The sequence below is a fragment of the Sorex araneus genome, chromosome 2 (assembly GCF_027595985.1).
Source record: "Sorex araneus isolate mSorAra2 chromosome 2, mSorAra2.pri, whole genome shotgun sequence".
Lineage (NCBI taxonomy): Eukaryota > Metazoa > Chordata > Mammalia > Eulipotyphla > Soricidae > Sorex > Sorex araneus.
In genome coordinates, this window is record NC_073303.1 from 368,286,062 (window position 1) to 368,302,676 (window position 16,615).

The 16,615-nt window shown below is 42.1% G+C and overlaps 1 protein-coding gene across 2 annotated transcripts in view; it reads left to right on the plus strand.

The window, feature by feature from the left end:
* CDH20 (cadherin 20) overlaps positions 1 to 16,615 on the plus strand; it is a 239,990-nt gene that overhangs the window by 155,627 nt on the left and 67,748 nt on the right. The window lies entirely within an intron of this gene.

Genomic DNA, 16,615 nt, shown 5'->3' on the forward strand with positions numbered 1-16,615 from the left:
GTTTGGTTTTAACATACTTGCTTGTATTCTCTTGTATCTCTTGTATTCTCTTGTATTCTCTTGCATCCTCAGGCTTAAATGGCTCCAGAATGAAATACAACAACCTTCACACACTTTCCTTTTATTGTGGTGGGAAGGTGCTCGGGGTGGGATTGGTGTTTGAATGTTATCTGTAATGAACTACTGTGAACTACTTTTATGAAAATAAAATATATATTAAAAAAGGAAAAAGAAAAATACCCACAGTGACCCACCAATCTTCTCTCTGTTCATGAGGTATCATTTGCAGGTATTACTAAATGGGACTTTATTCATCATAGCCCTGTTTATCTTCCCCTTGTAAGACTACCCCTAGGAGCCATGTGTTTAAATCCAAGCCACATCCTTTATCACCATTTAAATTTGTTCTATTTTGGTAAAGCCTCCATGCTCAATGATCATGATTTCATATGTTCTTATAATTGTAAATATTCAACACTTGATACAGAACTCGATCTTCTATAATACAACTTGTCATTGCTCTAAAATTGAAAAGGATGCCTTGACAACAATTCTTCCACCACTCAATGCTAAAGTGAGAACTGCCTTTTTCTGTTTCCTGTGCATGAATGGCAAAATCATGCTCAGAAGTTTTGCATGCATAGCTTACATTAGATACTCTCCCATATATATATATATACATATATACTCTCCCATATATATACATATATATAAGTATATCACTATATCACTGTATTACTGTCATCCCATTGCTCATCAATTTGCTCGAGCGGGTACCAGTAATGTCTCCATTGTGAAACTTGTTACTGTTTTTAGCATATCAAATACTCTATGGTAGCTTCCAGGCTCTGCCGGACAAACAAGATATTCGCATTAGCTTGCCAGGCTCTCCAAGAGGGGCAGAGGAATGGAACCTGGGTCAGCGGCTTGCAAGGCAAATGCCCTACCCGCTATGCTATCGCTCCAGTATACCCTTTTTTCTTATAGTAAATTAAAGGGGCCAAAGAGATAGTACAGAGGTTAAGGGCTTGCCTTGCACATGGCCAGCTCTGGTTCTATCCCTGGCACCACAAGAAGTGACCCCTGAGCAGAGTCAAGAGTATTAAATGTAGAGAATTTAAGACATCTTTTTCTCTATTTTTAGTAAAAGAATAAATAGCCCCACTCTTGTTCCCTTTAAAATGCCAAAATGTGCTTGCGATTATGAGATTACAGTTCTTCCACCAGGAATTCACTGGCGCTGGGTGACTTGCCTGACATTCTGGGTGAGGAACCTGATGCCCTTCTCCTGATAGGTTTGGACTTGTTAGTGGTTCATGGGCAATAGGGTGCAACAGAGATGAATGTGAGGGGGCCTTGAGGCTGGGTCATAACAGACAAAATCGCTGTGACTCTGAGAATGGGAGCACTGATGGTGACATCAGCACCTCGTGCTGTGAGGAAGCCCATATTGGTCCAAATGAAAACCACATGTCCACGAGTTAAGCGAGACCATGTTAAGAGACCAAGATGCCCAGCTTGGGACTGAGACCAAGACCAGTCCCAGCTCCCCCGGCTAGCCACCGTCTGACTGCAGATGTGTGAGAGACCCCATGCTGGCACCACGCAGACAAATCCTCACCCACGGAAACCACCAAGACGGGAAATCGTCGCTGTTGTAAACTACTACATTTTGAAATGATCACAGAAATAACTAGTGAGAAAACCAGAAATGGGTGTCAAAATGATCCGGTGTAAGATCAAGTGGCAGAAAAGGGGCAGACTAGTGATTCAAATCCCCCTCTCCTTTCTGAGGAAGACACGTTTCCACCTCTTGATTCAAGCCTGAAGGTAGTTGGTAACTTCAGTGCTAAAGCAACACTATTCTGAGGGGCCTGAATTGACCAAGTTCAGGATTCGGGACGTTTCTGAAACCTCAGGTCACTTCTGGGATGTGTGATGGCTCTGTTGGGGACCATGATTTAGCCATGTGAGAAGCTCCTTTAGAGCTCCTAAGAAGAATACAAACCTAAGTAAATATATTCAATGATTCTACCACGGTTCATGATGAACTGGAACAGTCTTTCCAAAGGGGTAGGGGGGGTAGTATATACCAACCCCCTACAGGGCACTAGAAAGATCCATTGGTCGAAATTGGCAGGGGAGGGCAGCCAATTCCCTTAAAGAAGGTAAATTTGTTCGAGGGAAGGGTGCAGGTAATGGCATTGAGTTGTTTTGGTTTGCAGTTTGTTTCTTTTGTTTTCAATTTTTTTTTCTGCAAAGGGGGAAATAGGCCAAATAATTTGGGGAACCTTAAATAATTTGGATTTAACATTTTAGGAGGCAGGAGGATAACGGATAGTGGTCCAATTAAAAACATCACACACACTTGCTTAAAGGATGGTTCTAGTAACTGAAACACTGGAGGAAAAAAAAGTCAGTATGAATTTATTACGAAAAAAAATTCAGTATGGCTTCAGTACTGAATTCAGTAAGAAAACAATGGTTCGGTTACTGAATTAGTATACCCAGTATACTGGTATTTTGAATACTAGTGAAAAACCAAGCAGGGAATAAAAACATCCCAGAAAAATGAGCACATTTTACCAGTCTTTCCCCACTATTGTGTTTCAGTGGCACAGTGAGAGGCTGGTTGTCTGCAGCTCAGTCAGACAGGCACTCTTGCCACTCACATCTCGCTCATCTGGGTCTGCCGGGCAGATCCAAGAGACATCAAGAAGAATGGAGTAAGTTTGATATCACCCATGTAGACAGCACCTATGCTTTGGTCAATCACCTTCTCTAAAATTAACTGGATTTTATTGATAATAGATAAGATCAGTTCATTCTAACATGCCGACCCGTCGTTATAATTTCTTTTGAGGTATTTTTCTAGAGTAGATTTCCCACTAGAAAACTTCCCATGACTTTATGATAAAACTTTAATTTTTTTAATTTATTCAAAACTTTAATTTCTTTTAGTTTTATTTTATTGAGTCACCGTGAGATAGTTACAAGCTTTCATGTCTGGGTTACAATCTCACAATGATCAAACACCCATCCCTCCACCAGTGCACATTCTTCATCACCAATATCCCGGGTATACCCCCCCTTTCCCACCTTCCCCCTGCCCCTGTGGTAGACAATATTCCCCATACTCTCTCTCTACTTTTGGGCATTATGGCTTGCAACACAGACACTGAGAGGTCATCATGTTTGTTCCATTATCTACTTTATGATAGAACCTTAAAGTGACCAAATTCTCTGTTCATCCCATTGACCACATACATGAAGAAGTTAATGTTAGTGGGTACCAGATAGTACAGCAGATAGGGTGTTTGCCTACATGTGGTCAACCTTGGTTTTATCCCTGTCCCCACTCCCCTCGTGTAGTCCCCTGAGCAACACCAGGAGATTCCTGAGCACTGCCAGGTGTGGTCTCAAAACCAAAAAACGAAACAAACAAAAAACCAAGAGTTTATGATAAATTATGGCTTAATAAATATAATCATATAAATAATAAAGCTGAGAATAGCTTTAGAACAATTCTCAAACTTCCTTCAAAGACAGAGCTACATGGTATTTCTTGGTACATCATAATTTTTAAATTATCTATTGCCAATGATTCTAGTTTTTTGCTATAAGACTACTATATGAATACAAGTACATTTAAATTCAAATAAAACATATCTGATAATTATTTCTTTGTGATCAGTTAGTTACACATTCATTTTAAAGATATGACACATACTGAAAATTTGCTTTCAAGAAAAGTTTTGTCAACCTACACCCCATCTGAAGCATATGAGAAACATAATTTCCCACAATCTCAGTACCAGTAGTTAGCTATGAGTCATTTTCAATTTAGGAGTTATTTTGTAACGTTTCCCAATTTAATTGGGGGAAAATGGTTCATATTCTTTCTTCAGCTAATTATGGAAACAAAATATTCACTCTACATTATATATCATTGTATTTTCTCTCATGAGTTTCTCTTATCATTTGATCACTTTCCATTAGAAAGATATCTGTTTTTACATTGAACATAAATATTCCCTGTATGTTAAAAATAATAAGCCTTTGTTTTTTAATGCATTTACTTTGTTCTATGTATATGTAAATAATTTCTAATAATTATTTAGTCAAATCAATTAAAAATTTCCTTTAATTTCCTTGGGAAGGTTTCTCTAACCCAGTATTATAAAAACAAGTCTTCTGGGGGCTGGAGCGATAGCACAGCGGGTAGGGCATTTGCCTTGCACGCGGCCGACCTGAGTTCGAATCCCAGCATCCCATATGGTCCCCTGAGCACCGCCAGGGGTAATTCCTGAGTGCAGAGCCAGGAGTAACCCCTGTGCATCGCCAGGTGTGACCCAAAAAGCAAAAAAAAAAAACAAGTCTTCTGCACCTTCTGCTAACATTTCAAATTTTTTTACATGGATTAATTTTTCCCATTTAATGGGTACTGGAGATATAGTACAGCAAATAAGGCATTTGCCTTGCACATGGCCAACCTAGGTTTTATCCCTGGCCCCCTCCCCTGCATGTGATCCCCTGAGCATCACCAGGGAACGAAGATTGGTTAATAAATGGTGAAGCACATGGATATTCCTATTTGGGGATTGGGGAGGGCACAGGGGTGGTGCTCGGGGCCTGCTCTTGACTCAGTGCTCAGGAGACCTTGTGTGCTTGGGTGTCATATCCTGGCTTCCTGGCAAACCCTGCGTGCCCTTTACCCCTTTGTGCTATCTCCCTGACCCAGATGTATCCTTTTATTATTGTAGTTGCGTGGATTTTGTTGGGGGAACACACTTGGTGGTGTCAGTGCTGAACCCTGGCTCTGCACTCCAAGATCTATTCCTGACAGGGCTCAGGGGACCATACGTGGCACCAGAGGACGGTTGGATGCATGCAAGACAAGTGCCTTACTTGCTGGCCCCAGGTATAGCCTCTTTTCACCCAGTTAGTCAACTACTAATGAAATCTGCCTTGCCAAACATACTATACAAATTAAGGGAAAATGTGTTTTATTTTTAATACAGCTTTTAAATTAATTTTTATTTGAAACCCCATGATTTACAAAGTTGTTCATTACACAATTGTTTTAAGCATTTAGTGTTTCAACACCACCCGTGTGACTGTCCCTCCACCAAATAAATCCCCAGTTTCCCACCCAATCGCAACCTGCCCCTTAGCTACATAACAAATTTATTTTATATTGTTTACTTTATATTCCAGCAAAACTTTAAGAAATGAAAAGAAAATAAATCAGTAAGAGCCAATTTGTGATGACTATATGATTTTGACCTGTGTAAATAAGAAAATTGAAATCATGTGTTATAATAAAATGCCTATTCTTATACAACTTTTCAGCTCTAAAATATAAATTTCATTTTATTTTAATATAATTTAATTTAGCACAGCGGGTAGGGCATTTGCCTTGCATGAGACTGATCAGATTCGATTCCTCCATCCCTCTCTGGAGAGCCCGACAAACTACCGAGTATCCCGCCCGTACGGTAGAGCCTGGCAAGCTCCCCGTGGTGTATTCGAAATGCCAAAAACAGTAACAACAAATCTCACAATGAAGACATTACTGGTACCCACTCAAGCAAACGGGATGTACAACGGGATGACAGTGATAGTACAGTGCTACAGTGTTATTATCAATAACAATATCAATATCAAAAAATATGAATATTTTTGCTAACAGGATGGTCAAAGGAATGCTCCCTTAGAAGAAGATTAGTGCAACTTGTGGTATCTCACCATGGAGACACTAAGTCCTTCTGTGAGAGATGGTTAAGATGGTACAGGGTAAGCTTTCTGTGTCCATGTTCTGTTAATCGAGATGGGTCGCCTTCTACATCACATCACACCCACTCTGGTGTGCTGCTACTGATTTATTAGTGTTGTAGAAGTTGAGACGTCCCTCCAGGAAGTCCAGAATTTGTAAGGGTGGTAGCACATCTGGAGTTAACTTTATAACTGGGTGGTGGCGTTCAGGTGGGTGTGGCTGCCAGGGCTTCCGGAAGTGCTGGGAAGTGGGGAGGGGCCGGTAGCCCATCCTGACTCGGTGCAAATGGAGATTTCAGTGACAAAACCCATGTACCTGGTTTTCTCAGCAAATTAATTTCTGACTGGTGCTGTCCCAAGACAGTTGAGTCGGGGGCATGGTGGCAATTTTGAAATGGGGGGGGGGGGGGGGGCAATCGGTTGCCAGGACTCTGTCTGGGCAGGCACTGGGGATGACTCACCCCACTCTGGGGTGCCCCGGGAGTCTCAATCATTCAAGGGTTTCCGGAGAAATTTTTCCCTGAGGTGCAGCTTAATGAAGAGGAAAGAAGAGTAAAGAAGAGTAATGAAAGAATGACAATAAGTGGAAGACAGAGACAAACAATTTCACTTTGAAAATCCTTCAGAACTTTAAGGGCTTTCAGAAGGGCTGGGTTGTGAGAAACACTGAACTGATGTATTTCCTACTTTCCTGAGCCTAGGAAACCAGAATTAAAATATATCAAAAATAGAATAACTGTAAGTTTGGGAAGCAGGAAATGCTAGTAGTTAAGTGCTAATATAAGTCCTAATAACACTGATGGAGGGAGGGCTGGAGCACTCCTTGTGGTGTCCAGGGCCCTCCTTCCAGCTCTGTGCTTGAGGTCACTCTGCCTCATGCCAGGGGAACTAAGTGTTGTCGGGGATTAAACCCAGACTACTCATGTGCAAAGTATGTGCTCAGTCTTGCACTTCTCTCTCCAACCCATAATGTAGATTATTATGAAATCATTTCTGATCTGTCTGGAGCTTTTCCTTTTCTTTTCTCTTCAATCCCTCAGTCGTTTGCTTATTTTTTAGCATCCTTCTCAACTTTCCTATTAGTTTTTATTTCATTGAAAGCAAAGTATTGGCACAGGTCAGAAACAAAAGAGAGGATTGGAGGGCTAGTGGGGGGGTGGGGAATTAAGGCCCTGGCCTTGTGTGTGGTCAATCTCTGCCATCACATGGTCCCCTGGGCACTGCTAAGGAGTCACCCCCAAGCACAGAACTGAGAGTAATCCCTGAGCATCTCAGGTGGGACCTTAAAATACCCACCAAAAATTTAAAACAAAGCAAACTAAGACTTATAGTAATGTAGTAACTAAAATAAAAACAGGACTTTGTCTCAACTCAAAACCCAGTATGTGAAGGCAACTCCAAAACTTGTATCTTTACATATTTGCCAATATATTTGTAAAGTGCTTATACAAATATTTCTCAAGCTCTCCATTGTAAATACTAGCAGCTGGCTTACTAATAGAATGTTGAAGATTTCTCCTTAAGCATACTCCCATCTGCCCTCCCCTCCTCACCCTCTCTTCTTAGCCACATTTCATTTTCATTAAAAGAGTAGATGGTATTTACCATATTTTGTATGAATTTTGTTCGTTATCAAGCAAACTTGTGCATGAAGATCTTAATTATTTTAGCACATTTTTGTTTTCTGATATTTTTTCCTCTTGTTCTTTGTGCGTGTTACTAATTTTATTCAAATGTTCAAAAGATGTGTCTTGCACTTGTCAATAATTTTTTCAAACGTTACAAGACTTTCTGAGGCAGTCGACAGTGCTCCATTTTGTTTTTTTCTGAGTCCTCCCACCTGAGCTTGACTTTCATAGTCTTTTGGGGTTACAGCTACTTTTGCCAGTCCCCAGGGCTTTCTCCAGGATCCCATATCTTTTTCTTACTTTCTTCTCTCATTTTGCTAAACTGCATTCATTTCTTCAATAGAAATGCTAAATTCTAGAAGAGAGTAGACCAATTTCCATCATGAACTTCAATGCATAGCCAAACTACTATTGGAATATTCTAATGTATATTCTAAACACAGAATTCAGGTGTCAAGTAAGACAATTAAAGGGAAGACAGGTGGATATTTTTCTTGAAAAGAGAGTTCTCCTATCAGCTCCTATTCCCATAATTAAGGATATAAAAAAAAACAGAATAACTCGATGGTTACATTATTTTATTTAAGCAACTTTAGAATATCATAAAATTTTAGACCATTATAACTTCTCAAATCCCAATTCCTTCCGAAGAATCCCTAACATCTTTACAGAAGATTCTATACTTTATACTTACAAGTGATGCTAAGGTGTAAAGCACTTCTAACATGCAAGTGTTTATTATATTTGTTGTCTAGTAATAGAAATAACATATGTAAAAGCTGACTGCTTGACTTCTGTTGACTTTATACTGTCTGACTACCCATACATCTTACTATGTTCACTAATATATTGCTGGAAGAGTGGATATTAAAGCTAATGTGAAAAATATTATTTAGATCAAATCACAAGCTTGAAGGATAATATAATATCCAACTGTTAAGTGCTGCTTTTTTACAGTTTAGAAGTACATTGGCTCCAGTTAATATTTTCTGAGCACCTCAGAAGTGACAAATACTGCAATAGGCATTAGGATAAAAAATAAAGGATGTGGGTTCATCTGTGTCTTCAAGGAGTTTACAAGCAAGTACTTATATGCCTAAATATTGAAGCCCCATGACAGGAAATGCGCATACCGTTCTGAGAAGACAGAAGGAAAGGACACAAACCGGAACTAAAAGAGAAAGAAAGAAAAGAATGTAATCAATGCATTAGGTCATGATTATCTGTGATAACCCTTCATTATCCTCACACTTGCGGCTCCAGGAGGTTGAGCAAATGCCCGAAGTGGCAGAACTGGAACTAGTATTAAATCAAGATACCTCGATTCCATCATTCTCTGTAAAGAGTTTCCTTTGTTTTTGAAAGCATGGAGAAGAAGGCACATTTTTCTTTTCCTGCCGCAGGATAAGCAATAAATATGAATCAATTTGGGGTTTGATTTGTTCAAGCAGGATTTTTTTTTTCTCCTGGAGTCAACTTTCCAGTGCTGTCTCTGTATACATACCGACTCACGACAAGGAATGCTCTAGAGTCACGACTCAGGTGGGAGTAGCTGGGGACTGTGTCAAGTGGACATCTGAGAAGGAATGGCCAGAAAGCGCCAGGCTGAAGTGGAAGTGGCTTTGCCCAAACCACCCCCAGGGAAGCGACTTAGAGGGCCCTGGCCCCAGGTTGGGGAGCGAGTACTGGGGCTCAGGGATGTCGGGCCCGGCGCTGAGAAACGCTCTCAGGGAAAGAAGGAGCTCACATATTTTATGCCCAAAGCGGCTTTGAAGTTTTGGGCTAAAAAGGCAAGGAGAGTCCTGGCCTCTTTAAATAATCAGCACAGAGGATGAATTTTTCATCCCCGAGTCTGAAGCTACATTATTACCTAGCCTCTGACTCGCGCCTCCTCCCGGCCTCCGGGGCCCACCCAAGTGCAGAAGTGTCCTGGGGTCTGGTCGCTTCCTCTTTGCCCGCCGCCACCTGCCTTCAGCCTCAGCCCGTTGGGGTGGTGGGGATTCTGCGCGCTCCAGAGTGGGGACCTGTCACCAGTCTCTTTCTTCCCGACCCAGGTTATAGTGCTTCCCGTTTTCCCGGAGTCTCCCCTAACTCTCCAGCCCCACTTGCTGGAGCTTGGCTGGGCTACAACCTCTCAGGTTTCACCGTGAGCCTCTAAATAGAGTCTCCACGCACCGTTCAAAGCTCCTAAGGGTTCCTGTGTCCTGTTTTTGCACCCCCTCTCTCACTGCTGCCATGAACAGCTCGGATTCTCCAAGCCAACGGCGTCATTCTTGTCCGGGACAGGCCTTGTGTAGAGGCATCCTGTCTCTCTGCGCGCCCGCAGCACTCCTCCAAGCTCTGGGTCACACACCACCAGAAATCGCTCCCTCTCTGATTTGGTCTCACGGTTTGTTTTTGAGGGACGTTGTGGCCCTTCCCAAGAAGAGATCTCTGTTCAAAGAGGTCTCTGTACCAAGAGATTTCTGTGTAAAGCACATGCCATGGCCTAGCCTGAGGAAAAAACCCAGTTCAGCTACTGGTTCTAGGTAGAATTAAGACTTTCGCCACTCATTTCAAGTAACTGTGAAACCTCATATGCTAATTGACTCCTGGGAGAACTAGTGGAAGCCAACCTTCAAGTGGCACTACCATTCTATTACTTGGCTTGCTTGCATCCTCCATTCTCCCCTTCCTAATTCCTTCCTTCCTTCCTTATTTCCTTCCTTCCTTCCTTATTTCCTTCCTTCCTTCCTTCCTTATTTCCTTCCTTCCTTTTTTCCTTCCTTCTTTCCTTCCTCTGTTCTTCCTTCCTTTCCTTCTTCCTTTCTTTTTTCTTCTTATTATTTTGTGTTCAGGCCACACCCCTGAGTAAGGCCTTGCTTAGGGCTTACTCCCAGCTCTGGCTCAGGGCTTATTTTTGCCTGACTGGGGGACTATAGGGTATGGGTGCCTGGGAATGAATCTAGGTTGGCCATGTGCAAGGCAAATGCCCTACTACTGCTCCAGCCCCTATTCCTTTGTTTTCTTCACTCTTGCTATATCACTGTCATCCTGTTGTTCATCAATTTACTCAAGCAGGTGCCAGTAACATCTCCATTAATCCCTGTCACGTGCTAGTGTAGCCCAATGACATCTGCTCGCTTTAGGAACACGAAGAGCCTGAGATTTTAGCAGTCTCTCCTTACTCGTCCTTCCCAATGCTACTGCATTGGGGGCTCTTTCAGGGTCAGAGGAATGAGGCCTGTTATTGTTACTGTTTTTGGCATATAGAATACGTCATGGGTAGCTTGCTAGGCTCTGCCATGTGAACTCGGTAGCTTGCTGGGCTCTCCGAGAGGAAAAACTATGTAGCTCTCTCCAGGGAACTTTGTTTTATAGTCTCTGGATCTTGGCTGTTGATGAGATTACAAATGGCGCCCAGGACAGTTTGTGGGTGTGACTGCCAAGCTACTGGAAAAATGAGGATCTGGGTGGAGGAGGCCCAGTCCCGATCTGAACAGGCTTGGAGATCTCAGCCAGGGGTTCCTCACACCTGGGTTCCTCTGTTGGTTTCCTCATGGGTGAGGTTCATCTGAGCCATGTGGAGAGTGGCCTTAAGTATGGCTGCAGCTGGGTCCTGAAGGTTTTCGGCTGCTTGGGCTTTGCTTGGGGAGGGGAGGGAAACTCAACCCACCTCACTCCGAGGGGGCCCCGGTGAAGACAGCCTGGTGCAGAGGCAGGAGATTCTGCCCTTTTGTTTTCTTAGAAAACAAAAAATCTCTTGAGTGGGAAGGGATACCAAGATCTTTCAGGGCCACAGCTGGTGATGCTTAGGGCACCTTGAGATGCTGGGGATCAAACCTGAATCAATGGGAGCTCTAACCACTGAACTACTTTCCAACCCAGAAAACAACACATTTCCAAAGAACTCTTAAAATATTAAATACCAGAGCAAGAGAGATAATACAGGGGCTAAAATGCTTGTCTGCGTGCAGCCTGCCCAGGTTCCATACCCATCACCAGAGGGTGCTTTAAGCATTGCCAGGGGCATTGCCAGGGGCAACCTGACACAGAGCCAGGAATAGCCCCAGTGCTGCAGGCTGTGCCTCCACATCAAACAAACCAAAAGATTAAATGACAAATTGAACATAAATGACTTAATGCAGCCTGGCATCAATACTCCCTGGGATGTAACTTCTCCTGCTATTGCTTCTGTTACTCCTGCTGTTGCTGCATCACATCAGTGCTCTAATGGGATTATGCCTACGCCTACTCCTACCACTGTTTATACTATTAGTATTAATGTAGGACTTCCCCCACCAAAGGGAGAAAGAAAACTAACATTTATTAAGCAGCTACTACTTTTCAAACACAAGGCTTTTACCATCTGCTGAACATTGTGCTAAGAGCCTCATACATATTTTCTCACTTAATTCTGACAATCTCCCCATGCGTCTATAATTATCTCCAGTTTGTTGATGACAATCTGAGGCTGAAAGAGTTGAAGTCACTTGTTCTTGATCGCCCAGATAAGAATGAAGGTCTAAAATGGAAACTTGGGTTAATCTTCAAAAACCTTTCTTCAATTAAGTGTAATGGGTTTTTAAATATTTATCGAATTAACAAATTAAATCTTAATTTTGTATAGCAAAGTTGCTTTTTCCAGAAATTGCTTTCTGTGGAAAAATCGGGTGGTAGACTAGAAGACTACGGAATTGACCCACCTGAAGTAAAAGGGCAAGTTTTCTATAAACAAAACTAACTGCTATGTAGGGATGATTTGCAATTTCTTCCTTTCTTTTTTTATATTTTATTTTTTGGATCACAACTAGGAGTCCCCAGGGGTTCAGAGCTCCGGGGACCATGCGGTATCAGGGATGGAACCAGGCCTCCTGCATGCAAAGCATGTGCTCAGTCAGTGAGCTATTTCTCTTCAATCAGCGAGCTATCTCTCCATTCCTTTACTGGCAACTTCTTCTCAATGAAGAACCTTAAGCAAAGGATTATATTTTTTAAAGAATTTTAATGAATGAGGTTAAATGTAACACAATAGAAGGATTGTCTAAGAGTAGACATTAGTGAATATGCAAGGCAACTCTAAAAAATCAAAATTGATCATTCTGGTTTAACTGTAGTCAAAGAAATTGCCCATGCACTGAACGTAGTTTCAGTAACTTGATTAAAAGTGAAAACTGGAAGAAGAGCAAAGTAGGTCAAAAACTTCTGGGTGCCTTTAGGGATTAAAACATTTACTGATCATGTATGGGAAAAGATCAGTAAGGATATTTGCTACTCTTGAAAAATATGAGGAAAAAGACAGGGCGCCCTCAACTGGAGAAATGAATTGTAATGGAAATAAAATGAAAAACAAAAAAGGAATCAGACAAGAGGAAATCTGTGTGTGTGTGTGTGTGTGTGTGTGTGTGTGTGTGTGTGTGTGTGTGTGTGTGAGACCCACCAAGGGAATTTGGGAGGGTCAGCCTATATATTGGGTATCCAAAACATGGGACTTATGGGGGTTTTATTGTGAGATTGATCAAAACCAGTTCTAATTAACTGATTCAAACTTTCTACCTTTTCCTTTGCTCTACTCTCAACGCTCAATGGCAAATGAACATTCCATATTCTACACTACACACACACACACACACACACACACACACACACACACACACACACACCGCACCCCCTGCCCTTACATAAAGCTAGATCTTGTTCCTGAACTCTTCCATTAAGCCACTTTGCACTTCTCCTGTGCTCACATCAACCCACAATTCCATTTCTGAACTTCTTAGAACAGCATTCCCTCATAAAATAGCATGTCTGCACCATGGAAAAGGAGAGCAAAGAAAAAAAGAAGAAGAAGAAGAAGTAAATGGAGAAAGAAAAAGGTTGTAGAAAATGATAATGGCTTGAGAGAAACACGAGCAGAATCTAAGCTGAGGCTTTTGCACAGATTACAAGGAAATTGCAGGGGAAATTCATTCATAGGAGAACAATCAAAATTAGAATAAGCAAAAGTGACAGCCACTTTTTCTAAATTTAATTTCATAAAAATTAAATTTGCTTTGTTTTTCTTTTTCTCTTCAATACTATTTAAATACCATGATTCGTCAATTCTTGACACACGCCATTACCAACTCCTTTGAAGGAGTTTTTAAGATCTATTTCACTGCAGAAACGTTAAACTTAGGGGAAGGGCATAGTGTCAGGAGGAGGTAAGGCCTGGAGCAGTGTGGGGTGAAGGATCACCCTCATCCAAGGAGTTCTAATGCCTGCACAGCCTTCCCCGGCCCTGCTGAGTAAGTTGCCTCCATAGATGGCTAGTTTGGGGTCAGTCAATGACTTGAAGGCCTCAAAAGAAGCTTGAGGTCTAATCACAAGGTCCGGGGAAGAAATTGAGATGGGTGTAATACAAAAATGACAAAGACTTCAGGTGAGAGAACTCAGTTTCAGTCACAAGATCACGCTCCTCACTCCCCCATTCTAGGCCTTCCCTCCTTCCCTTTCCAAAACAGATCCAGTGGTGAACGAGCAGTAGCACAACTCTACACATACAAGTCCAGGAGTGCTGAAAGTTGAAGAATCACTGAAAGCATTTTAATTATAGGATTCTCCAAAAAGAATCCTACTGTATGTGAATTGTACATGTTCCATGATATTGCCATCAGATGAATTTCTCACTCCATTGATACCACCAGCAGCCTTCTCTGTGGGTTTGTACCTTACGGATAATGACTCCTAAGTAAATGCATTTGTTTCTATTTCTCAAAAGACACTGTAAGTTGGCAGGTGGGATAACATGATGACTACATATGGTTGTGATCCGAGCTAATGTTGATGCTTCTTGTGGTACACGGTGATACTTCATTGTAAAAGCTAGGAGGAGTGTCCCAAGGTTTCTTTTAAGTGCAGTTTGAGGCTCTTTCTTAAAGTAAAAATGATAGCTTAAGTTCAGTTGCCTAAAATGACAGCACCACTGTCTACATTGATCATTTTCATGACATCCAGCCATAGCAGAAAGTTAAAATACCCCATCCCCCTTGCATGGACGGAATCAATCCAGCTTCAATAGACTCGCCTCCTTCTCCAGAGATGCCACGTGAGCATCACCAAGTAGCACTTCCTTCCGCCATGAAAAGCTCAGGAAAATGGGAATAATAAAGGAACTCATAGGAGGACCATAAAAGCCCGGTTTATTTCGAGGAGAAGGCAGTGACCGTCCTTCACCCTTCCCTTTTAAATATCACAACAAATTTAACTAATGAAATAAACAATTCGCTGGGAACACACTTTATGGACAACTTTAATTTCTTCCTACTGTGTTCATTACCAAGCTGTTTGAAGGAGAGGGTGAGGGGACGGGGGAAATTTTAAGACTCATTAAACACAGAAATTAACTTGCGCTAACGTCACCTTCATGTGGCATATGTGTTCTCCCAAAGCCCATGTATAGACACCACGTATCTATGGATGCAGTAGTAAGATCTCCAAAGAACAGCAGCCTCTGGCCCATCTCACACACGTCATCTGTATGCTGATCCTGGACTGAAAACACAATAGCAAAATAACCAGCATTCCTGACAGAAGTGATTTCCCTTCACTTATCAAAGCAAACAAGTTAACAAACAAAAGCAGCTTGAGTTGTGAAAAGAATCACGCACCTATTGAGCCAGCCCCGGTTTTATGCCCTGAGGAGTAAAGTTGGACTTCCTTGTGGTGCCTCTGCCCTGAGGAAGCGCCATCAAGCACTGCCAGCAAGGAAAGAGTTGACAGCACTACAGGCTTTGGTACTGAGGTACCTTGAGATGAGGGGCGGGGGGGCGGGCTGCAGGCACTAGGACCACCAGAGCTCTCACAGGTGGCCAAGAACTCTAAGTACTACCAATTCACTTAGCTGTGAGTACTTTACAGGAGTTTGTAATAGTATGTCGAAGCTGAAGGAGAGAAGGAGAGAGGAGAGAGAAAAGGAGAAAGGGGAGAGAGAGGGAGGGAGAGAGAGAGAGAGAGAGAGAGAGAGAGAGAGAGAGAGAGGGAGAGAGAGGGAGAGAGAGAGAGAGAGAGAGAGAGAGAGAGAGAGAGAGAGAGAGATGAAAGCTGAGGAAACACCACATCAACAAAACATTCATCACAAAGATTCCCCAAAAGGCTGCCTTGGTTTTTGAATGGGGAAGGTTTTTTTTTCTGAGCCCCCTTATTTTATTCTCTTGAGACTTTCAGATCACACCAGTAGGCAAAGCATTGACAAGAAAACACATGTAGTTAGTAAGAGCTGGAAGAAGCTAAAAGACTGGACTTTTAAAATATTCTCACACTTACTCAAATTTTTTCCAGTCTGGGAATTTTAATCAGTGACGCTGGTAGACCCACAGCTGTAATTCCTGCACACTTAAAATCCAAAAACAAGAAGATAAAACCAGACAGAAAAAAAAACCTCACAAATAATAAAAAGAATAATACTTAGATAAGGAGACAGGGATGTGACTTTGATGGTAGAGCATGTGTTTTGCATGTGTGAGGCTCTGGGTTCAAGCCTACTAGCACCTGAGGCCATGCGGCCCTGTCCCCAAGCACAACAATAAGAACAATAATAATTCTTAGGCAAATGAAGATATATAAAACACAAATAGAGTATGCTTTTATCTTTGATAAGTGCAATTCAAGAAAGGAATTTTCTCTACTCCCCAGTTCTCTAATAGTATTTCATTAGGCTATCGCAGGAAAAAATGATGCGTGTTTATTATCAAATTAGGCTGGGTCAAAATGTCATCATCATCATCATCATCATCCCATTGATCGTCAAATTTCTCGAGTGGTCTCAGTAATGTCTCCATTTGTCCTAGCCCTGAGATCCTAGAAGCCTCTCTTTACTCGTCCTTTCCAATGGTGCCGCATTGGAGGCTCTTTCAGGGTCAGGGGAATGAGACCCATAATTGTACTGGTTTGGGCATATGAATACGCCATGGGGAGTTTGTGAGGCTCTCCCATGTGGGCAGGAAACTCTCAGTAGCTTGCCAGTCTCTTCCAGAGGGAGATCTAGGCCATAAGATGTCAAAATGTATTACTTAATAATACTGGGGCTGGAACGATAGCACAGCTGGTAGGGCATTTGCCTTGCACGTGGCCGACCCGGGTTCGATTCCCAGCATCCCATATGAGCTGAGCACTGCCAGGAGTAATTCCTGAGTGCAAAGCCAGGAATAAGCCCTGTGCATTGCCAGGTGTGACCCAAAAAGCAAAATAATAATAAT